This window comes from Arachis hypogaea, chromosome 18 (genome assembly GCF_003086295.3).
Source record: "Arachis hypogaea cultivar Tifrunner chromosome 18, arahy.Tifrunner.gnm2.J5K5, whole genome shotgun sequence".
Taxonomy (NCBI): Eukaryota; Viridiplantae; Streptophyta; class Magnoliopsida; order Fabales; family Fabaceae; genus Arachis; species Arachis hypogaea.
Window position 1 is genome coordinate 105,433,505 of NC_092053.1, and position 22,918 is coordinate 105,456,422.

Sequence of the window (22,918 nt, forward strand, 5' to 3'; positions counted from 1 at the left end):
TTTATCAACCTCCCCACACTTAAACATTAGCATGTCCTCATGCTAAGCTCAAGAGAAGCTATAAGAGAGTGAAGAGGAATGGTAGAATGTATGAAATGCAACCTATGAATGCAACTACATGAAAAATGTTTCTACCTACTTAGTCAAAAGTAAACAAATCCTTCAAGAAGAAATATGAACTGGATTTTACTAATTCAAATCATGAAAATGAAGTACAAATAGACTTGCAAGAAGAAAATAGCTCATGAAAGCAGGGAACAAGGAATTGAGCATCGAACCCTCACTAGTAGTGTATACACTCTAATCACTCAAGTGTTTTAGGTTCGATTTTCTCAATTCTCCACTAACCTTGCTTTCTAAGGCTTGCTCTTCATCTAACAATCAACATAAATTTAATGCACAGATACACATATCAAGAGGTCTTTTAAGGGTTGTAATGGGGTTAGGGTCAAGGTAGGATTGTATTTGGCCAAGTGGACTAAAATCTGAATCCTTAATTAACTTTAACTTTCCACCTAACTTAAACAATCCATGTAATCATAATACAAAACCTAACTGTCCATTAACCATGTTTGCCACATATTCATGCATTCTAATTTCAAGTACAGTACATATGCATTGCTTTCACCATTTACTTTGGGGCATTTTGTCCCCTTTTTCTTATTTGCTAATATATATATATATATATATATATATATATATATATATATATATATATTTTTTTTTTCTCAATGCATATGATTAATTTATTGAATGTATGAATCATGTTCTAAACATTTCTTTCACATTTTCATAAAGATATATAATACCCAATTCTTAAACCAAATGTTTCCAAATTCACTTTTTCCCACACTTAATTCATGAGCACTTTCACTAGTCTAAGCTAACCAAGGATTCAAATTAAGGACATTATTATTTTTCTGCTTAGTGTTAGTGATGAGCTAAAGTAAAGAACAAAGGGGTAAAATAGGCTCAAAGTTAGTTTGCAATGGAAAATGAAAGGTAAGGCCATATGGGTATGTAAGCTCAGTGAAACAAAGGCCTCAATCATGTAAGTGTATGCATACAAAAAATAATGGAAATATAGAATTAAGCAAGACAAAGATCACAATTTTAGAGAGAAAAATACACACTAAAACAGAATTTTAGTTGATAAAATGCAACCAATTCAAATAGGCTCAAAAATCTCATAGGTTTTGTGTGTTCGAGTTCTAAACCATGTTCCAGTATAATATCTCTTCAAACAAGTGTAACATTAAATTTTATTCAAATTAGTGAAAATCTCTAAAAAGGTTTCTTGAAAAAGAAAATATTACTTTAACCAAGTGGTAAAATATGCAAAAAAAAAAAATCAAACAATTATGCAATCAAACATGCAAATGCACAATCAAACAAATAAAATAAAAAAATTGGTGTTGAGTCAAGAAATAACTAACCCATGGAGATCAGTATCGACCTCCCCACACTTAAAGATTGCACCATCCTCGGTGCATGCTGAGATGTGCAGGTGGACGGGTTGTTCCAACTGATGCTTGTAGATGGAGGTGTCTTGGTTGGAGATCTCTTGGTTCCTTTCCTTGCTGGTGTCTTGTCAGTGACCTTCTCTTTTTCTTTCTTGGTACCCATGCCTAAGAAGGAAGAAAAAGAAAGAGTGTAAAATATAGAAAACTAAGACTGGAAGGGAGGAAATTCCAGGTGATAAGGAATGCCAAAGGAAAGATGATAGCCCAACTACATGGTAGCTACAACATGTAGGAAAGACAACAATAAAGATCAAAAGGGGCAATTCAAAATAATTAGAGGCAAGAGGATAAAAACATGCAAATAATAGGCATGAGAAGCATAGTTCAAGCATAAATGTGCCAAATTAAAGAGCATGTGTAATGATGACAATTGTGAATGATAATCTCAAATACATTGGGTGTGCAAGTTAAAAATAGGGATGAAAATAATGTAATCCAAATGTATACGAGAACCATAAGTAAATGTCAATTGTCCAATCTTTCCTCAGAATAGCCACATGCTTAAATAAATTAAGGCACTTATCCAAATAAAACTCCAACACCAACATGAAAATGCATGAAAAAGAATTGAAAAAGAAAAAGGAAAGAACAAATAAATGCATTAAATTAAAGGGATAGAAGAGTAGAAGGGGAAGAAGGAGAGAAAGAAAGAAAGGAGGGAGGAAAAATTAGGATTGGAGAAGAAAAGATAAGATATTTGGCATATTAGGTGAAGGTGTGCGACGCTGGCAACGCGGTCGCGTGGGTGACGCGGTCGCGTGGTGCGCAATAAGGTCAGGCGACGCGGACGCGTGGGGCACGCGATCGCGTGACTTGATTTGTGCTAGTGGCGCGAATGCAGCCTCGCGGTCGCACAACTCTCTGTTCGAAACTTGGTATTGCCAAAATCCAGGGTGACGCGGTCGTGTGGTTGACGCGATCGCGCGGGTGGCCTTATTTTCAATATGACGCGGACGCGTGGGTGACGCGTTCGCGTGGCAGGGCTTGTGCTGCTAGCACGGGTCCAGCCCAATTCCAGCTCAACTTTCGGCCATACACCGTTGTTACGTCGAATTACAGGGTCACGCGGTCGCGTGGGTGACGCGGACGCGTGGATCAATTTGTGCCATTAGCGCGCCTCTAGCCCTGCTCCTGCGTAACTCTCTGTTCAATTTCTTTTCCTCCTAACGCACATACGACGCTGACGCGTCGGCGACGCTGTCGCGTCACGTGCGAAAATCCATTTTTTTTAATCTGAAAAAAAATATGCAGAATGCAGTGTTAATATAAATGTGATGCAAAACTCCAGGTTCAATATAATAAAATAAAATGAAACTCAAAAACAAATAAAACTAAATAACAAAAATGAAAAAGGAACGATTATACCATGGTGGGTTGTCTCCCACCTAGCACTTTTAGTTAGAGTCCTTAAGTTGGACAATTGGTGAGCTCCCTGTTATGGTGGCTTGTGCTTGAACTTATCCAGGAATCTCCACCAATGTTTGTATCTCCAGTAACCTCCGGGATCCCAAACTAGGCGCAGAAAGCCTTCAAGTAAGTTAAAGCAAATGACCAGGCCCCAAGAGTGGTGATTGATAGAATGGATTCTGGGGTCCCAGACCTTGCCTTTGCACCCGTCTTTTGGTTGAGCAATATTGTTCTCTCCGAGTGGTAAGCAGTCTGAATTCTCACGTAAGTGGCCAAACAACTTCCTAGACCCATTCAGTTGAGCTTTACACCAACCTTTGCATTTAAACTTTGAACACACAGCCATGTTGAACCTTGCTTGACAATTCTTATCACTGGCCATCTTCCTCTTACTCTTAATGCCACAAAGAGCTCTAAGTTGACCATCCGTCTCCAGTAGCCCATATTCAAGTGGGATTAGAAAGCTATGGGATATGAATTTTATCCACTTGAATGTTGTGAAGGATGATGGCAACTTAGGGGGAGGGGTTTCCAACAACTTTGGCAAGGTAATTTCAAGCTCCACTCCCTTGTGCTCTTCTTTGACATCTTCTACCTCTTGATCAACCTCTACAAAATCTTCAACCATGATCTGCCTTGGAGGTTGTACGCTCTTCTCAACATCAACATCAAACACCGTGGAAGGAGGCTCTGTGACTGGACTTTCCAATGGAGGTACAACATCTCTTAAGTCTGCAACCACTTCTTCCTTTTTAATAATTGCTGCTTTGTCCAGTTATTTAAGTATAAAATCGTACTCATCCTCGATGTTTTTCTTTCTATGACAACTCCTTTCAACTATTCTTTCATCTTCAAGGGTCTCTCCTACCCTTACCCGTAGGGCCTCCTCTAGCTCTTTATGAAGTATGGATTCGCGAAGATGATTCCTTCTTTCCTGTTCCATATCAATAGCATAATTGGGATCATCTTGCTCTTGGATTGATGGATGTGGGTGCTCTTCCATGGATGGTGGTGATGGGATGGAGAGATTATTCTGTGGTTGACAAGGAAGTGCACTAGAGCTTGAGGGTTGATTGTTGAAGGTATTCGGTGGTCTGATTTGGGTGAAGAGAGCTTGTAGAGTAGAGTTTAGATCGGCAAGTGCTTTCTCCATAGAGGTTTGGGGTAGATAGGAGGGTTCATTTGGTTCATAAGGTGGTTGGTATGGTGGATGAGGGTTAGGGTCATATGGAGGTGAATGGTGGAAAAGGGCTTGTGAGTATGGTGGTCCCAAGTTGTGTTGAGGAGGTCCATGGGCGTATGATGGTGGTTGTTGATAGTCCATTGGGGGTGGTTGTTGCCATGAGGGTTGATCAAATCCTTGTGGCTCCTCCCATCTTTGATTCTTCCAACCTTGATGCCTGTTCTCATTATAGTTTCCATTCCTAACAACAACATTGGAATCAAACTTGAAGCGAGAGGGGTGAGAACTCATAGTTAGTTAATAAAAATTAAAAAATAAAAGTAAATTTAAATTAAAAGGTTATTTAAATTTTAAATTTGAAAATTAAATTTTGAAATTTGAATTTTTAAATTTTGAAATTTGAAATTTTGAAATTTGATTTTTGAAATAAGATAAGATAAAATAAAAATTTTAAAATAAAAACCAATAACCTCTTAACTTAAGAAAAAGCAAAAATAAAAATAAAAATAAAAACAAATAAACAAGCAAAAATAAAATATTTACAATAACCAATAATAAGACACACGTTTGCAATTCCCCGGCAACGGCGCCATTTTGAAGAACTGAAGATTGATGGTTTAGAGGTTACAGAAACTCTCGTTGTAAGTATAGTTACTAAACCAAGCAATCAACCTTTCTTACAAAAGTTGTGGTTGTCACAAGTAACAAACCCCTTTTTAATATTGATAACCGAGTATTTAGACATCGGGTCGTCTTCTCAAGGAATTGCAGGGAGGTATGTTCTTATTATTGATTATAAGTTGTAAATTGGGGGTTATAGAAGTAAGGAAGCAGTATGTTGCACAAAAAAATAGTAATAATAAACTTTTGGCAAGGTAAGAAAACTGGAAGTCCTGTCCTTATCAATTGTGATGAGAATTGGGTTTTAATCCCACTTTGTTAACCTTTACTAAACAAAGGAAGGTTAAGTGGACTGATTAGCTTGATTCTCAAGTCCTAGTCAACTCTTGTGGAGAGACTAGCTTTAGAGCAATCCTAGTGCAATCAGAATCTGCCAATTTCAATCACTGTTTTATTTGACAGCTTAAGCGTTACTAATCAATCAACCAAAGCCAAAAGGGAAAAATCTAAATTATTTATATAATTAAAGGAAAACAATCATAGATCTGAAAATACCTCAAATTAGCACTAATAAAGATATCAAATGTAACATGGAAGAGTTCATAAATTAAACTAGAAAAATAAATAAAAGAAATATTGAACCTGGGATCGAGAGACACTCTTAAAACTAAAGAGAAATCCTAAATCCTAATCCTAAGAGAGAGGAGAGAACCTCTCTCTCTAAAACTACATCTAAAACATGAAAAGTGAATTGTGAGAGCCTTCTCATGAATGGATGCATTTCCCCACTTTATAGCCTCTAATCTGTGTTTTTTGGGCCGCAAACTGGGTCGAAAACAGCCCAGAATTCGCTGGTCTCGAATTCAATCACGCTGGATTTCTGTCACTGCGATGCGGCCGCATGGAGCACGCGGTCGCATCGCCTAGCGTCAGAAAAACTATGGCATATTATATATCAAATCGAAGCCCCGGACGTTACCTTTCCAACGCAACTAAAACCGCATCGTTTGGATCTCTGTAGCTAAAGTTATAGTCGTTTGAGTGCGAAGAGGTCAGGCTGGACAACTTAGCAATTTCTCCAACTTATTGTATTCCTTCCACTTTTGGATGCTTCCTTTCCATTCTCTGAGCCATTCCTGCCCTGTAATCTCTGAAAAAACTTAACACACATATCAAGGCATCTAATGGTAATAAGAGAGGATTAATAATAAGCAAATATAAGATCAAAGAAGCATGTTTTCAATCATAGCACATAATTAGGAAGGAAAATGTAAAACCATGCAAATAGTATGAATAAGTGGGTAAAGAGTTGATAAAAACCACTCAATTGAGCACAAGATAAACCATAAAATAGAGGTTTATCAACGCATCCGTGACGGACTAAAGTTTATAGTGGTGCCCTATAAGCAGGATTTTGATGCCCGAACCTGAGATTATCCATGAAAAACGGGGACTATTATATGCAGATTTTTTGACTCAACATCCATTGAACTTCTATAGTACATATATGTCGTGAAAAGCTCAAGCACTGAATCTTTAATTTATAAAAGCTAATTCTGTAGGTTTAAGATTTAATATAAAACTGGTTTTGAGGCAATCCATTTAAAATTGAATTTGTACTAATTTTTCAAAGTTCTGCTATCATTTTAGGAAGGTGCAGAAAAATAGTAGACAACAGTAAGTTTAATAAATTCATTAGAAATACAATTCTAACCTCTTGCCCTTCAAAATGGTTGACCTAAAATAAGACTCATCTAGCTTTAAAAAAAACTAAATTTCAGATCGATATCATGTCGTATGAAAAAGTTATATAGTTGGGAACGTAGCCCTGTTTTATAGAAAACTGTTTTCAAAGTTTAGTGAGCTAGTCACCTTCCCATCAGCATATTTAATTCGCTAAACATGGTATTGATCTGAAAGTTAAAGTAAAAGTTATAGACATAAAAAAATTTAAATCATCGTTAGTTTCAACTCAATAACCTATGATAAACCACTATTTTATGGTTTATATTGTGTTTAATTGTGTGGTTTTATCATGATTTTTACCCACTTATTCATATAATCAGCATGCATTTATATTTCCTTCCTAAAATTATTACACGATTGAAAACTTGCTTCCTAGAGACTTTTAATTATGTGATTTAATTCTTCTTTATTCCATTCGATGTCGTGATCTGTGTGTTAAGTGTTTCAGGCTTTATAGGGCACGAATGAGTTGGAGATTGGAAAGGAAGCTTGCAAAAATGGAAAGAACACAAGAAATTAAGGAGATGACCAACGAGAAGTGACGCGGCCGCATGGATCACGCGACCACGTGAAAGAGAGAAAATCGCATTGACGCGACTGCATGGCTCACGCGACCGCGCGGATGGAATAGCACAAGCGACGCGGAGGCGTGGACGACGCGCCTGCGTAGAGAAGCAAAACGCCGAATGACGCGTCCGCATGAATGACGCGATCGCGTGACGTGCGCGATCTGCATAATCTGCAGAATTGCTGGGGGAGATTTTAGGCCCTATTTCAACCCAGTTTTCGGCCCAGAAAAGCAGACTAGAGCCAGGGAACATGCAGAGACCAACAACAACATTCATTCTAGATAGTTTTAGTTTTCTCAGATCTAGTTTTCCTCTCCTCTAGATTTTCTCTCTACACATTCATAGTTCTTAGGATTTTTAATTGCTTTTTGCATTGGGATATTGAGAAGAGTTGTTACCTCATCAAGACTTCGTCATTCTAGTTCGTTTTCTTTACTTGGCTTTACTCTTCCATGTCCTTTAATTTATTTCAATCTTACTGTTGGATTATTTTAGAATTTATCAATACAAGAGTTATTTTTATTTTTATTTAATTCCTTTGAGTTTTATTTATCATGTCTTCCTTTAATTTCCTTTCCTATGTTATGAATTCCACATTCACAATGAGCGAGTAGTTCCCTAACTTGATGGGGAGTTGATTGAAAAGGAACCCTTGAGTTGGAGTGCTCAAGGGAGAAATTGTAATTGGGTTTATTATTGGTTTGCTCTCTAGTCACTAATGCCAGTCCTTCCAAGGAAGCGGATTGGGACTTGTGAATAGAAACAGCATTCCAACTTGTTTGACTTTTCCTTACCTAGTAAGGGATAACTAAACAGAACAACCCCAATTATCAACTAATCTTGAAAGTACTGTAACAAGAATAGGGCTTCCAACTAATCTACTCCCAATCAAGGCTTTTATTTAAATTACATTAATTCTCTGATTTAATTTTCTGTCATTCAACTCAAATCTTTTTGAAAACCATCTGATTAATAAAATAACACACTTTCCTGCAACTCGTTGGGAGACGACCTGGGATTCATACTCCCAGTATTTTTATTTTAATTTCTGTGACACCCTTTTTAAATTGATAAGCGGATTTCTGGTTGGTTGAGGACTATACTTGCAACGCATATCTTATAACAATTCTTAACTCGCCAATTTCCGCCACGTCAATTTTTGGCGCCGTTGTCGGGGAGTTGCAATAGAGTGCTAAAGTTATTGATTGGATTTTATTTATTTGCATTTTATTTTATTTTGCTACTATGAGCTGCTTGTTTCTTTCGCTAGATGACGCGTTCACTTCCTGATCCAAGCTTGCCAGTATTCGACCCTGAGATTGAAAGAACTATTTCACAAATAAGGCAAGCTCGGTGTCGGTTAGTCCTCTCTGAGGGCGGGTCTGAAACGTCATTTGAGCAAGAAACTAGCCCCCGTTCTCCTGATTCGGTTGATTTACGTATAGGTGACATGGCAGCACCTAGGAGAGTTACTATCCAGGAGGATGGAGCCCCTGATTTTACAATGCAACCGTTTCAAGCGCATCATCCAGCGGTGGCTACAGACTTTGAAATAAAGACCGCACTGCTCAATTTGATGCCCAAGTTTTATGGCTTACCTGCTCAAGAGCCTATCAAGCACCTGAGAGATTTTCAAGCAGCCTGTTCTACTGTCAGGCGTGATGGTGCAGATGAAACTTCAATTTTGCTGAAAGCCTTCCCGTTCTCTCTTGAGGAAAAGGCAAGAGAGTGGTACTACACTCAACCCGCTGCAACTGTATCCAACTGGGATACACTCAGAAGAGAATTTTTGAAAAAGTTCTTTCCAGCTGAAGTTACTGATAAACTGAGGAAGGATATTTCCATGATTGTTCAGGATGAATCTGAAACTTTCTATGAGTACTGGGAGCACTTCAATAATCTTCTGGAAGCTTGCCCCCACCATATGATTGACAAGATAGTGTTACTCGGCTACGTCACACAGGGCATGAGGCCCCAAGATAAGACCACATTGGAAAGTGCTAGCAATGGGTCTATGAAAAAGTACAAGACCACTGATGAGGCATGGCAATTGATCAGCGACTTAGCTGAATCTACTAGGAATCACAGGCAGAAACAAGGCCGTGCAAAGGCCGTTGCAAAAGTATCCTCTAGCAAAGAGACTGCTGCTTTAACTCAGAGTATCTATAAAATGACCAACTTGCTGAAGTAGATGCAATTGAACCAACAACAAGTTCAGCAAGCCCAACCTTCTCTACCACAGCAAAACCAATAGTTAGTCCCACAGAGAGTTTGCAGAATTTGTATTGATTATAGCCACTATACTGATGAATGTCCGCAGCTCCAGCAGGAAGACAACATCGTGGCAGCCACTCATAACTTCTATGACCGCCCCAACCAAGGGTACAATCAAAGTGGCAATTACAACCATGGGTGGCAGGACAATTCTAACCAGAATTGGAGGGACAACAACAACAGAGGAGGCAGAGATAATCAGGGAAATCAGAGGTGGAATAACAACAACAACAGGCAGCAGAACCAGTACCAGCCTTACAGAGCACCTCACCTGAGGCAATCCCAAGGACCACAGAATACCCAACAGCAGACCTCTCAAATTACTTATCCTTCTTCTTCTGCTAATGATGACTTACTACAATCTATTGATCGGAGACAACAGACCATAGAAAATAACATTAATGCCACTCTGAATGGTCTGAACGCTACTTTGCAAGCTCTTGTCTCACAGATTGGTTCAATGAATAACTCCAATAACCAACCTTTGAGCTCCAGTGGAATTCCCTCTCAACCATTATCCAATCCCAAGGGTGGTATTAATGCCATCACCCTAAGGTCCGGAACCACACTGTAGGAGAGGAACCAGGAGGAGCCAAGCCCACCAGAACACACCTCAGCTGAAGAGGTAGTGGAAATATAAGATGTTGAAGAGGAAGAAGACATACAGGACATAACTGAAAAAGAAGAAGTTCAACCACAGGAGAAAGCATCAAAAGGCGCAGACACTGTAGAAGACACCACTCCTATTCCATTTCCACAACTTGCAAGGAAGCCCAGGAAGCAGCTGGAACCTGATCCAAAAATGGTAGAGATATTCAAAAAGGTTGAGGTAACTATTCCTCTATTTGATGTCATTCAACAGGTACCTAAGTATGCAAAGTTTCTAAAAGATTTATGTATACATAAGGACAAAATTAATGAATTAGAAACTATTCCTTTAGGAAGTTCCATATCTGCTTTAATGGGTGGTTTACCTGAAAAGTGTAGTGACCCAGGTCCTTGTATGGTTAATTGTACTATTGGTGGTGTAGTATTATCTGATTGCATGTGTGATTTAGGAGCATGTGTGAGTATACCTTTGTCTATATATGATATTTTGAGGCTTCCCCCCTTAAAAAGCTCGGCAGCTCGTTTTGTGTTAGCAGATAAAAGCATTATTACAGTGGCTGGAGTTGCTGAAGATGTATTAGTGGGCATTAAGGGACTCACGTTCCCCACTGATTTTTATATCCTGGAAATACCCCAAAATGACTCAGAGAAGCCATCATCAATCCTACTCGGAAGGCCATTCCTGAAGACCTCAAAGTTTAAATTAGATGCTTTTTCAGGAACATACTCTTTTGAAATAGATGGCCGAGTAGTGATCTTCAATCTGAATGGAGTTATGAAGCATCCTCCGGAGGATTACTCTATCCTCAAGTGTGACATTATAGATGAAACCGTGGCTGAAGTCCATCAGGAGGAATTTGAAGAGAAGCACGCAGGACAAGGTCCAAGTGTGGGGACATTCTCAGAGGACAATGACAGTGCTTTGCCATTGTTACCAGCTCCAGACAATCCAGAGCCTGACCATGATCAGAAGTTAGAACTAAAACCCCTTCCTCTACACCTCAAATATGCTTACCTTGAAGACAAGCAGAAGTTTCCAGTTATCATTGCAAGGGAACTTACTTCTCAACAAGAAGAGCAGTTACTTAGTGTGTTGAGGAGGCACAAAAAGGCAATTGGTTGGAGTTTGGCAGACATAGTAGGTATAAACCCTCAAGTCTGTGAGCATAGAATATTTTTAGAAGAGGGAGCAAGACCTGTCCGTCAACCCCAGAGAAGACTGAACCCCACTATCTTAGAGGTTGTCAAAAAGGAAGTGACCAGACTACTAGAGGCAGATATCATCTATCCCATCTCAGACAGTGAATGGGTGAGCCCAGTACAAGTAGTGCCAAAGAAGTCTGGAGTCACTGCAGTGAATAATGAGCATGGAGAGCTCCTGACAACTAGAGTTCAGAACGCCTGGAGGGTCTGCATTGACTACAGACGCCTCAACCAAGCAACCCGCAAGGATCACTATCCTCTTCCATTCATTGATTAAATGCTGGATCGTCTGTCAGGTAAATCACATTATTGTTTTTTAGATGGGTATACAGGTTATTTCCAGATTCATATAGCTCCTGAGGATCAGGAAAAGACCACTTTTACATGTCCTTTTGGGACTTATGCTTACAAGAGAATGCCCTTTGACTTGTACAATGCACCAGCTACTTTCCAAAGGTGTATGATGAGTCTTTTCTCTGATCTTATTGAGGACTGTATGGAAGTTTTTATGGATGATTTTAGTGTATACGGCGATTCATTTAGCCTTTGCTTAGATGGATTATCTAGAGTATTAGATAGATGTGTCAGTACAAACCTTGTATTAAATTTTGAGAAATGTCACTTTATGGTAAAACAAGGTATTGTACTAGGACATGTTGTGTTTAATACTGGCATTTCTGTAGATCCAGAAAAGGTGGATGTCATTTCTAGTTTACCTTACCCCTCTTTTGTGAGGGAAGTCCGTTCGTTTCTTGGCCATGCAGGTTTTTACAGGAGATTCATTAACAACTTCAGTAAGGTAGCACTTCCCTTATCCAGGCTACTGCAAAAAGATATTGAGTTCGAGTTCAGTGAAAATTGCAAACAAGCGTTTGATAAGCTGAAGACTGCCCTGACTCAAGCTCCAATTGTGAGAGGACCAAACTGGAGCCAACCATTTGAAATAATGTGTGATGCTTCCAACCATGCCGTAGGAGCAACACTGGCTCAGCGTGAAGGTAAGGATCCTTTTGTTATTGCTTATGCGTCTAAAACTTTAGATGCCGCTCAGTCCAATTACACTACTACTGAGAAAGAGCTTCTTACTATTGTTTTTGCTCTGGATAAATTCCGAGCCTATTTACTTGGTACTAAAGTAGTAGTGTATTCAGACCACGCAGCTCTAAAGTATTTATTAGCTAAAAAAGAGTCCAAACCAAGGCTTATACGTTGGATACTGCTATTACAAGAATTTGATTTGGAAATTAAGGACAGGAGTGGTAACCAGAATTTAGTGGCAGACCACTTGAGTCGCCTTGAACATATTACAGATGACTCCACTCCTATAGCTGATAATTTTCCATTTGATAACCTGCAAGCAGTATCTGAGATAGTCCCTTGGTATGCACCTGTAGCTAATTATCTAGTTAGCCGCACCTTTCCTCCAAACTTTTCTAAGCATCAAAGAGACAAGCTGAAAAGCGAGTCTAAATTTTATATATGGGATGACCCATATTTATGGAGATGTGGCGCTGACCAGGTAATTAGACGGTGTGTGCCTCAATCAGAAATCCAGTCCATCTTAGAGGCCTGTCACTCATCTGAGAGTGGAGGACATTTTGACCCTCAAAGAACTGCTAGAAAAATCTTAGACTGTGGGTTCTGGTGGCCTACTCTTTTTAGATACGCTGCTGAATTTTGTAGATCTTGTTTCCCATGCCAGAAATTTGGTAATATATCCAAGAGGGATGAGATGCCTCAATAAATTATGTTTTTTTGTGAAATTTTTGATGTTTGGGGTATTGACTTCATGGGTCCATTTCCAAATTCTAATGGTTATTTTTATATATTGTTAGCTGTTGATTACGTTTCCAAATGGGTGGAAGCAATTTCTACCCGCACTGATGATGCTAACACTGTTGTTTCCTTTATGAGAAACCACATTATTTGTCGCTTTGGATCACCACGAGCAATCATGAGCGATCAAGGCACCCATTTTTGTAACAGAAGACTAACTGGATTAATGAAGAAGCACGGGATAATTCATAAGGTTGCAACAGCATACCACCCTCAGACTAATGGGCAAGCCGAGGTGTCAAACAGAGAAATAAAGTGTATCTTGCAGAAGATAGTCAAACCTCATAGAAGAGACTGGAGCACCAGGCTGCAAGATGCTTTTTGGGCGTACAGAACCGCATACAAAACACCCATTGGGATGAGTCCGTTCTGCTTAGTTTATGGAAAAGCTTGTCATCTCCCTGTTGAAGTAGAGCACAAAGCCTTCTGGGCAGTAAAGGAGTGCAACATGGAAATTGAGAAAGCCGGAGCTGAAAGGAAATTGCAACTGCAAGAATTGGAAAGCCTTTGCTTGGAAGCTTATGAGAACTCAAGACTATACAAGGAGAGGATGAAGGCTGCACATGATCAGCACATCAGGAGGAAAGAGTTCCAACCTGGGGATTTAGTCCTCCTTTACAAATCTCGACTGAGGCTCATGCCAGGCAAGTTGAGATCAAGATGGGAAGGTCCATACAGAGTAGAAAAGGCCGAACCGTACGGAGTTTATCACCTAAGCCATCCTTCAAGCTCTGAACTTATCAAAGTTAATGGACATCGTTTAAAGCTGTACCATGGCGAGCAGCTGAAGAAAAACAAGGAGCTCGAGATCTTCCTCTTGGAAGATCCCCACATAGCCGAAGGTTGAGCTAGTAGAGCGTCCAACTTACGGACGTTAAAGCAAAGTGCTAGGTGGGAGACAACCCACCATGGTATGATCGTTCTCTTCTTTATTTTTAACTTTCCTATTCAATAACTCTTCAATTTATTAGTACATTTTGTGCATCTGCATTTACATACCTTAAAAAAAATGTTACGCGACGCGACCGCATCATTGACGCATCCGCGTCGCAAGGAGATGGGAGAAAATAATAAACGAACAGAGAGTCATGCAGGAGCGTGGCTGGAGGCGTGCCCGTGGCACAAATCGTCCCACGCGACCGCGTTGCTAACGCGTCCGCGTCGAATGGGAATATTGGCCTCCCACGGGACCGCGTGCCCCAAGCGGCCGCGTAACCTGGATTTCGACGTAACAAGGGTGCACAACCGAAAGTTGTGCTAGAGTGGTGCTGGATTGGTGCTGAGCGCATAATCCTTCCCACGCGGCCGCGTGATCGACGCGACCGTATCATATCCTTCTAAAAGCCCACTCACGCGATCGCATGCCCCACGCGATCGCGTCATCCAAAAATTTGGCACTAATATGATTTTGAACAGAGAGTTGTGCGAGTGCGAGGCTACCCTCGCGCCATTAGCCTAAAACGGGTCACGCGACCGCGTGACCGACGCGACCGCGTGACCGACGCGACCGCGTCAATCAGTTTAAGCGCAAGTCGCGCGACCGCTTGCCTCACGCGACCGCGTCGCTTGCGCTGCACAGTTTTCCTGATTTGCCAATTATCTTATCTTTTTCTCCCCAAATCCTATTTTCTCTTTTCCCTCCTTATTTCTTTTTTCTTCCTTTTCCCCCCTTCTTCCTTCTTTCTCACTTTTTACACACACTCTCTCTCACCCCCATTAACAAGGTTTTTCCTTTTCTCCTTCCCTCATTACTTTTCTCTTATTCTTCTTATTTTTATATTTTATCTTCTTTTCTTTTCGTTTTACCTTCACTATTCATATTTTCTTTTTCCTTTCTTTTTCCTTTTTATTTGGTGTTATAAATTTATGTGAGTCATTATATGCTTGTGGATTGTTATAAATTTGTTTGACAATTATATATTACTTTTTCAAGGGATGCTTGCATGTTCAAATTCATGCTTTCAATAACTTAACTATCATGCATGCTATGTGTTTGTGAAAAGGCCCATATGGCATTAAGCATTTTTTCTACTTTATTCTACTTTTTAATGCTTGCTTTTCACAAAACCCTTTTTATATTTTATTAATTTAATATAATTGTTATTACAAACAAATTGTTAGTTTGAAAGACTTGGTAATCTCACTTGGACATTGAATTCTTGATCTATGCTACTCATGCCTTTGCCTGCATGCCAATAAACCCCTTGCATTTAATTGTCCCCACATGCACTTGCTATATTTTCATTGATGAACTTTTCACATGTAGTCATGACCATGTGTTAACGTCGTTCTTCTTTATTGTGCATTGATTACCACTTTCCCGCCCTCTTCCTTGCTCTATCTCTTTGAATTTAATTTACTTTCTCTTTCCTTTTTAAGGATGGCCACCAAGAAAGGAAAGGAGAAAGCTACTCCTAAACAACCAACAAGAAGAGGAACAAAAAGAGCATTAGTGGCAGAACCCTCTTCAACTGCGGTTAAGCCCTCAACAAAGAAAATTAAGAGGATTATAAAAGTTGATGATAAAGAAAGAGCCTTCCCAGCAAAGGACACTGCGCGATTTCTCAATCGCTACTGTGAGCAGATGTTCCCCATCCTGGCAGAAAGGAGTTACAACAACGAATACCTTCTTCTCCTCCCGCCCAATATTGCTACCTTTGTTGAGCCGCAAATTACCCAAAGACAATGGGATTTCCTACAGAGACAGCCACGGCAGGTCAATCTTTCTTGGGTAGTCGAGTTCTACTCAAACTTCCACCTGCCAACCCTGCAGTCTGTTTTCGTCTGCCAGAAGCAAGTCCCCATTACAGAAGAGGCCATTCAAAAAGCTCTAGGTCTTCCCCCTATTCCAGAAGGATTAGACGCCTTTCAAGAAGCCGCACTCAAGCGCCAGATGTACCAATTTGACTGGGACGCTGTTCTCAGAGTTATCGCACTACCTGGCAGCCGATGGATCTACGGATACCATCGTACCCGCCCTAAGGGAATATCGGCTTCAGCACTTACCTTGGAGGCTCGCGTATGGGCACAGATCATGTCCCATTACGTCTTCCCGAGCACTCACGAGTCCTCCTTCACTGCGGACATGGCCGTTCTTCTATGGTGCATCCTTACAGACCAACCTCTGAATCTACCTAGACATATCCGGAATGCCATGGGACACGTACAAATTACGGACAACTTACCTTTCCCCGCCCTGGTCTCAGATCTTGTCTCAGCAACCAGAGTCTCCTACAGAGCTGGGGACACCAAAGCCATGCTTCCCCCGGAATGATCAGTATGTCCCTAACGGGAAGTACCTTAGACTTCCAGTAGCCACTACTAGCCAGCCTACTGAACCAGTTGAAGATATTCCTTCTTCAACACCACAAGCACCTACAACAGACCAACTGCTCCAGCAGATACTTGCAAGGTTGGATCGGCAGGAACAGAAAGCTAAGATGAGAGAGCGCCGTAACAAGCGCCGATTCACATACCTCAAGAAGCTGATTTTGGGAAAATTCAAGGACTCAGACACCTCGGACTCTACTTCCTTTACCAGCACAGGGAGCCATGATGGCCCCAACGATGGAGATACTGCTACCAACCCACCTTTGTTCCTGACAGATAGCACCGAGGACGGTGCAAAGCCTTAAGTGTGGGGAGGTCGGTCAGTACCTGACTTCCGGAGGTAATTTCTCTTCTCTAAACACCAATAAATTAGGATATTTAGTTAGATTTTTCTTATGTAGAATAGGATAAATTGCATAGTAATAGATTAGTTGCATGCATATTCTGCTTGATTAAAAAGACAATAAGTTTCTTCTTTGGAACAAAATTTCACTAATTTTAATTAAAACTTTTATGTTAAATTTGCTTGAAGTTGTATTTGGAACATGATTTTTGAGCTAAAGAATACACAACCTGTGAGAATTGAGCCTTTATGAATGGTTACATTATTTAACCATAATTATTTATTCTTGTGTGTTTACTTCTCTATGATTGTAATCTATATTTTGTTTCATCCTATATGTCCAATGTTTATTATATTTATATGTTTGCATATGATTGAGGCCATTATTTGTTTAGCCCACTTATCCAAATTAAGCCTACCCCTTTCAATTTCCTTTGTTAGCCACTTTGAGCCTTTAAATCCCATTTGTTCTATATTTTACCACATTACTAGGCTTAAGCGGAAAAACAATTATATATCCCAAATTGAATTTTTGGTTAGCTTAAGATAGAATTGTGTGAGTCAATCAAGTATGGAAAATTGTGGGAACAAAAGATAATAAGGGAATGTGTCATGATAATATAATGGGAATTTGGGTACATACTCATGTGAAACTATAAGAATTAAAAATCTATGTGCATTGATAAGCTATGTTATTTTTATGTTTTTATTTTAAAAAAAATTCAATAAATAAATAAGGGGACAAAATTACCCCAATGTTAAGTTAAGAATTCAAGGATCAATGCATGTAAGATAAAATTAAAATAAAAAGTTGAAACATGAGTATGGAATGTGAAAGAGATTTCTGGGTAGCTAGGTATGAATTCTAAAGTTATATAAAATATATATAGGTTATGTTAAAGCTTGGGTTAATTAAAGATTCAAGTTATAAGCTTACTTAGCCATATATGTATCCTTACCCTTACCTTGGCCCCATTACAACCTTGAAAAGACCTCATGATGTTTGTATTGGTATATTAAATGTTGTTGATTGGTTAGGAGAAGAACAAAAAAAGAAAAATTAGAAAGCATGATTAGAGAAGAATAGAGTAATTATCTTATACACTAGAGAGACTAGAGTGTACATACATCTTCAGTGAGGGTTCAATGCTTGAAATTCTATGTTCCCTGCTTTCATGAGCTATCTTCTTGCATTTTTAGCTGTTCTTACTGAATAAGAATTGAATTGGTGGAATTTGATTTGTAATTGTTTTGAAGAGCTTATTTACTTTTGATCAAGTGGACAAGAATCATATAGTTGTATTTATATATATAGGTTGCATTGCATTGCATGAGTTTCACATGTTCCTACTCATTTATTTTATCTCCTTCAACTAAGCATGAGGACATGCTAATGTTTAAGTGTGGAGAGGTTGATAAACCACTATTTTATGGTTTATATTGTGTGGTTTTATCATGATCTTTACCCACTTATTCATATAATCAGCATGCATTTATATTTCCTTCCTAAAATTATTACACGATTTAAAACTTGCTTCCTAAAGACATTTAATTATGTATTTTAATTCTTCTTTATTCCATTCAATGCCATGATCGATGTGTTAAGTATTTCAGGCTTTATAGGGCACGAATGAGTTGGAGATTGGAAAGGAAGCTTGCAAAAATGGAAGGAACACAAGAAATTAAGGAGATGACCAGCGAGAAGTAACGCGGTCGCAAGGATCACGCGACCGCGCGGATGGAATAGCACAAGCGACGCGAAGGCGTGGACGACGCGCCCGCGTGGAGAAGCAAAACGCCGAATGACGCGTCCGCATGAATGACGTGATTGCGTGACGTGCGCGATCTGCATAATTTGCAGAATTGCTGGGGGCGATTTTGGGCCCTATTTCGACCCAGTTTTCGGCCTAGAAAAGCAGACTAGAGCCAGGGAACATGCAGAGACCAACAACAACATTCATTCTAGATAGTTTTAGTTTTCTAAGATCTAGTTTTTCTCTCCTCTAGGTTTTCTCTCTACACATTCATAGTTCTTAGGATTTTTAATTGCTTTTTGCATTGGGATATTGAGAAGAGTTGTTACCTCATCAAGACTTCGTCATTCTAGTTCGTTTTCTTTACTTGGATTTACTCTTCCATGTCCTTTAATTTATTTCAATCTTATTGTTGGATTATTTTAGAATTTATCAATACAAGAGTTATTTTTATTTTTAATTAATTCCTTTACGTTTTATTTATCATGTCTTCCTTTAATTTCCTTTCCTATGTTATGAATTCCACATTCACAATGAGCGAGTAGTTCCCTAACTTGATGGGGAGTTGATTGAAAGGAACCCTTGAGTTGGAGTGCTCAAGGGAGAAATTGTAATTGGGTTTATTATTGGTTTGCTCTCTAGTCACTAACGCCAGTCCTTCCAAGTAAGCGGATTGGGACTTGTGAATAGAAACAGCATTCCAACTTGTTTGACTTTTCCTTACCTAGTAAGGGATAACTAAACAGAACAACCCCAATTATCAACTAAGCTTGAAAGTACTGCAACAAGAATAGGGCTTCCAACTAATCTACTCCCAGTCAAGGCTTTTATATAAATTACATTAATTCTCTGATTTAATTTTCTGTCATTCAACTCAAATCTTTTTGAAAACCATCTGATTAATAAAATAGCACACTTTCCTGCCACTCGTTGGGAGATGACCTGGGATTCATACTCCCAGTATTTTAATTTTAATTTCTGTGACACCCTTTTTAAATTGATAAGCGGATTTCTGGTTGGTTGAGGACTATACTTGCAACGCATATCTTATAACAATTCTTAACTCGCCAATTTCCGCCACGTCATCCTATCAGAATTAAAGTTAAGTGGGTTGGAAGTTGAGACTTCTGCAGCAAGATAACAGAATTTTCTACAGAAACCAACAATTTTCTAAAATTCATTTCTCTCAACTTACTCAACAATAAATTCTGAAATTTTTACAGGACATTCACGACACATCAAGGTTTTATAGAAAAATAATTTTATCCAAAATGGTGGTCTGAATTATGCACAAAATCTGTTGCAAGCCACGGTTAGTTATGCAGAAAATTCTGCATTGAGCAATTTCACAATCTTATATACCAAATTTTATATCTAAGCTTATAACTCTTCTAAAACCATAATTATATCTTTCTTTTTACTAATCAAAGTTTCTAAAATGATTAACACAACCCCAATACCTTAGAATCATCAATTCACATTTTTATAAGTGCATATACGTAATTGAATATTCACTTTTCTGCATCGTATCATAATAGAAATTCAATATGCACTCCTCATCAATCAAACATATAATGAACCATCAATCATTACAAGAATACACAATAGAAAACATAATATTTTATCTATCCTCTTCCTTACTTTCTTGACGTTCAAGAACATAATTTCTGCTCTCTTGCTCTCTTGAATCAGGAGCCCTAACATACAAAAAAATTAGAATTTTGTTATGGATTCATGGCCATTTGGCCGAACTAGAGAGTGGGTAAGAGAAGGGTTCTTACTCTTGTAGGTAGCTATTCTTGGGGTTCGGTCAATCTAGCAAGAAATGGAGCACAATAAAGTTGGATTTTTGGATTGAGGAAAAAGAGGAAAGAACAGAGGTTACTGGATCTTACCCAGTAGTGAAGCTATGAAGAAATTAGATGGAGAAGAGGATGGAGTGATAAACCACTATTTTATGGTTTATCTTGTGTTCAATTAAGTGGATTTTATCAACTCTTTACCCACTTATTCATATTATTTGCATGGTTTTACAACTCATTCCTGATTTTGTGCTATGATTGAAAATATGCTTCTTTGATCTTATATTTGCTTATTATTAATCCTCTCTTATTACCATTAGATGCCTTGATATGTGTGTTAAGTGCTTTCAGAGATTATAGGGCAGGAATGGCTTGGAGGATGGAAAAGAAGCATGCAAAAGTGGAAGGAGTACAAGAAGTTGAAGAAACTGCAAAGCTGTCAATCTGACCTCTTCACATTCAAACAGTCATAACTTGAGCTACAGATGTCCAAACGACGCAGTTCCAGTTGTGTTGGAAAGCTAACGTCCGGGGCTTCGATTTGATATATAATATGTCATTGTTTCCCTGACGCTAGGTGACACGATCGTGTGCTCCATGCGAACGCGTTGCAGTGACGGAAATTCAGCATGTTGAATTCGCAACCAACGAATTCTGGGTTGTTTCTGACCCAGTTCTCGGCCCAGAAAACATAGATTAGAGGCTATAAAGTGGAGGAATGCATCCATTCATAAGGAGGCTCTCATATTTACAATTTTGAGATTTAGATGTAGTTTTTAGAGAGAGAGGTTCTCTCCTCTCTCTTAGGATTAGGATTTAGGATTTCTCTTAGTTTTAGGAGCGACTCTCAATCACGAGTTCTTTATTTTTATTTATTTTTCCAATTTAATTTATGAACTTTTCCATGTTATGATTTGAATATTTTATTTAATATAATTTGAGGTATTTCAGACTTATGATTGCTCTCTTTAATTTATTAATGCTCTGTGTTTATCCCAGTTATTTTCATTCAAGTAGACTTTCTTCCCTTTTGGCTTTGGTTGAATCATTGGAAACACTTGAGTTATCAAACTCATTGTTGATTGAAAATTGGAATTCTTCAAGAATTAATTCGAGTTCCAATAACTCTAGCCTTTCCCAAGGAAAGACTAGGACCTGAGGAATAAAAATTAATTCATCCACTTAACTTACCTTCATAGTTAGAGGTCAACAAAGTGGGAGAAAAATCCAATTCTCATTACAATTGATAAGGATAACCAGGATAGGACTTCCTGTTTTCATACCTTGCCAAGAGTTTATTTTATAGTTATTTATTTATTTTATTCTTCTTATGCAACATACTGCTCCCTAATTTCTAAAACCCTAATTTACAAACTCATAACCAATAATAAGAACATACCTCCCTGCAATTCCTTGAGAAGACGACCCGAGGTTTAAATACTCGGTTATCAATTTTAAAAGGGGTTTGTTACTTGTGACAACCAAAACGTTTGTATGAAAGGACTTTTGAAGGTTTAGAAACTATACTTGCAACAAGGATTTATCCGCAAATTTCTAGACCACGCAAAAGTCCTCTCATCAAAATGGTGCCGTTGCCGGGGAATTGCAAACGTGTGCCTTATTATTGGTTATTGTAAATATTTGCTTTTTACTTTATTTGTTTTTATTTTTATTTTTATTTTTGCTTTTTCATAAATTAAGAGGTTATTGGTTTTTATTTTGTTATAAAAATTTTTTTTTTCAAAAATTTGTTCTTAGTATTCATCTTGATCTTCAAGTTGTTCTTCGTGTTCATCTTGACCTTCAAGTTGTTCTTAGTTGTTTTCTTCGTTTTGATCTAAAAATTTGAAATTTGGTGTCATTTTATTGTTTTTCTCTTTCCTCATTTAATTCAAAAATATCTTTTCTCTTTATTTTTATTAAATTTTCGAAATTTCCATTAAAAAAAAAATCAGATTTTGATTTTAAAATTTTTATCTTATCTTATCTTAGTTTTAAAATTTCAAAATTCAAATATTTTTCAAAAATCATATCTTTTTCAAAATCTTATCTTATCTTATTTCAAAAATCAAATTTCAAAAATTCAATATTTAAATTTCAAATTTCAATTTTCAAAAAAAAAATTAATTTTCAAATTCAAAATTTAAATAACCTTTTAATTTAGAATTATTTTTATTTTTGTTTTTGTTTTTAATTTTTATTTGCTACTATGAACTCTCACCCTTTTGGCTATGAGTCTGGTTACAATTATGTTGCAGGAAGAAGAAATTATAATGAGAACAGGCATCAAGGTTGGAACAATCAAAGATGGGAGGAGCTACAAGGATTTAATCAACCCTCATGGCAACAACCACCTCCAATGAACTATCAACAACCACCATCATATGCCTATAAACCCTCTCCTCAACATGACTTTGAACCACCAAACTCACAAGCCCCTTTACACCATTTACCTCCATATGACCCTAACCCACATCCACCATGCCAACCACCCTATGAACCAAATGAACCATACATAGATCCACCCCAACCTCCATTGGATAACAATACACTCATCTCTAACATTATTGGTCTCACCTCTACACTCCAAAATCTTATATCCCGCATGAACCAATCCTCTACCTCCAATATTCAACCCTCAAGCTCTAGTGCACTTCCTTTTCAACCACATAATGATCTTTTCATCCCATCACCACCTTCCATGGGAGAGCACCCACA

General features: G+C 38.4%; 1 non-coding gene across 1 annotated transcript; it reads right to left on the minus strand.

The window, feature by feature from the left end:
• Nucleotides 1–8,871: 8,871 nt before the first annotated feature.
• Nucleotides 8,872–8,979, minus strand: LOC112774542 (small nucleolar RNA R71). Its single transcript, XR_003189026.1, has one exon. It is a non-coding gene; the product is annotated as a small nucleolar RNA R71 (small nucleolar RNA).
• Nucleotides 8,980–22,918: the final 13,939 nt, after the last annotated feature.